Raw genomic sequence first — 3,208 nt, 5'->3', positions numbered from 1 at the left:
TAGTTTTTCACAAAGTACAAAGAAAAATCATGAGTATCAGGCGAGGGAGTTTCCTGTCATTGCAATAAGCAGCTCGTATATTTTAAATCATCTTTGACCCGTAAACACTGAAGAACCAAGATACTCCTTATCATTGATGGGAGCATCGATATGGTTTCATGAAGTTGTAACTAGTCGTTGCATTTGGATGATGGCGACACTGAGTCAGAAAATTTTACTCATGCCACGGGGCAGAAATCGTTGCATAGTTATGAATTTCAGTTATCTTTTCAACCGGAAACATGCAAGAAGTACTCAGAGAAGAGGTAATGTCGCCATCATCAAAATGTGGGATTAAAAAAGTGGTATGAAACTGAAAGATTTCTGTTAACTTAGAAGATCAGAAGATTTATTGTCACAGTAAAACATTATTTCAGTTTAGTAAAATCCCAAAAAATGCTAGATCATTCGGAACTTCTTTGGAAGTCAAGTTAAAAGTTCAGGTGGATTAATCCTCTTAAGATAAATGACCAGGTATATGTGCTATATTTAGCAGAAATAACACACAACATATACTCGGAAGAAATAACATGCAACATCCAAATTTGTTCCAGTGTCATCAACTAATTTGTTCTCTAACAAATGGTCGCATGGGAAGACATATGTAAAGCTTCCTATAAACAATTAATGTAAACTGGCTCGTGGGTAGTTGATGTACATGTAGTTTAACAGAAACTTACTACATGGTGCCATTATAGGCGATGCAGATCATACCATAGTTGGTTCTCCTTTGTTCCCCGAAATGCATAATCTGACACAGAGAAGTGAGAAGATATTGCCATGAAATACAGAGAAGAGATCTGTGTACATGAAACTCCAGCAATAACAATGCGAGTTTCGATACATATACACGGTGAAAAATGATACCAATGTTACAGCAAAAAATCAAAAACCTAGATACAACCCTAAAATACAAATTACTAATGTTGTTGCAAAAAAATTTCCAGATCAAAAGAACACACAGACCTGGCATCTTTTTCTAGATCAAAGGGGCGTATGACTCTGATGGGAAATAGCAGCGCACATGGCCTACCTGAGATCATTAGCACGGTCCTGGATTTTAGAACATGAAATAAGAGATCTGAAGGTTTGGGGGGGGGAGGAGATTGAGAAGAGATTGGATTGCAACATGATGGAACGTTGAGGCTAGGAGGGGAGTATCTAGGCCTAGCCGCCCCTTTGATCTGAATGTTGAGGCTAGGAGGGGCGTGGAGAGGCGGCCGCGGAGAAATAGCGTAGGAGGTGGAGGAGGAAGATGTGGAGATTTTCTTTGAGTTTGTTTTTTTCTTTGCTGACATAGAGGAGATATTGGGAGAGTGGAGTCGTGAGAGATTGGAAGAGAGAGGAAGAGCGCGCGTTCAGTTTTTTTAACGTGAAAATTTATAGGATTGATCTACACCGTGATAACTCGGCCCCACCAGATTAACGGCTCTTAAATACTGATTAACGTGAGAATTTTTAGGGAGTCCCTAATTAGTATAGGTATAGAGGTATAGATAGATATAGATAGATTAGAACATTTTGCCCTAGACGGTTCGATCGTTTTGCTTTTGCTCCCTCGGTAGGAGCATCTGGAGGCATTCTAGTTATTTGGAATTCGGCCATCTTCACTGGTAAACTCATTGAAATTCAGAGCTTTGGTGTTGTGTTCTCTTTTACTTCGGTACACAATGCTGAAACCTGGACATTAGTATCAGTGTATGGGCCTTGTGATGGGCATTTGCGGGATGATTTTGTTCATTGGCTTTATCATCTATCGATACCATTAGATGAGCATTGACTGTTTCTTGGTGACTTCAATTTTATCAAGTTTATGGATAATAGAAATTTGCCAGGGGGAGACGTTAACGATATTTTCCTCTTCAATCAGATTATTGGAGCTGCCCTTAAAAGGTAGAAGTTATACCTGGTCCAATATGCAGGAAATACCTCTGCTTGAGCAGCTTGACTGGTTTTTCACAACCTCTGATTGGATCTCCATCTATCCAAACACTGTGGTCCTCCCTCTAACAAAAACATCTTCAGATCATGTGCCTTGCGTGGTCTCCATTGACACAACTATTCCAAAGGCTAAGGTTTTTCGTTTTGAGAATTTTTGGGTTGATATGCTAGGTTTCATGGATTGTGTCAAGCGGTCTTGGGAGGCGCTAGTCTTCTCTGATTTGTCTACTACTGCAGTTATATCAAAAAAGTTCAAACGGTTGATAATGGATCCAAAAGTGTGGAGTAAAAACATCTCTTACATCAAACAACCGTCTTTGAATTGTGCCAAAGTGATTTTGCATTTTGATGGGCTGGAGGAATGGAGACCACTCACAACTCCAGAGTTTAATTTTAGAAAGATAGTTAAGTTGCACCATGAAAACCTTCTGTGCATTCATTATATATATTGGAAGCAGCGATGCACAATCAGATATATCAAGGTTGGCGAGGAAAACTCGAAGTTCTTCCATGCAATGGTCTCAGAAAGATTAAGAGAAAATACCATTGCCAGCCTTAAGGTTGATGGGAATGATCCAGTCTCTGATCATGACCACATGGCTGGAATTCTGTGGTCCTCCTTTAAGAATAGGATGGGACAGGCTCAAGGAATTAACATGGGATTTGATCTTCCACAGTTGATTCAACATGTGTATGGGCTGGAAATTCTCTCTGCTCCTTTCTCACAGGAGGAAATTAACAAGGTTCTAAAAGAGCTGCCCACTGATAGAGCTCCTGGTCCGGATGGGTTTAATGGTCTATTTATTAAGAAATGTTGGCATATCATTGAGCAGGATTTTTTGCAGCTAATCCAGGCTTTTTATGATGGGGAGTTATCTTTGGAAAACATCAATGGTTCCCTCATCACGCTCATACCCAAGACGATTTCACTAGAGGGACGAGATGACTTCAGGCCCATTTCCCTCACCAACAGTTGTCTGAAATTCCTCACAAAGTTGTTGGCCAATAGGCTGCAGAAGGTAATTTTGCACTGCATTCATAAAAATCAGTATGGGTTTTTGAAAAGTAGGTCCATCCAAAATTGCCTAGCATGGGCCTTTGAGTATATTCATCAATGCAAGCAATCAAAAAGCCTATCGTAATTCTCAAGCTAGACTTTGCCAAGGCTTTTGATACAGTTGAACGTGAGGTTGTTATTCTGCAAGTTCTTCATCATATAGGTTTTGAT

Source organism: Triticum dicoccoides, chromosome 5B (assembly GCF_002162155.2).
Source record: "Triticum dicoccoides isolate Atlit2015 ecotype Zavitan chromosome 5B, WEW_v2.0, whole genome shotgun sequence".
Classification (NCBI taxonomy): domain Eukaryota; kingdom Viridiplantae; phylum Streptophyta; class Magnoliopsida; order Poales; family Poaceae; genus Triticum; species Triticum dicoccoides.
The sequence above is the reverse complement of the archived record's forward strand: the minus strand, read 5'-3'. Positions refer to the sequence as shown.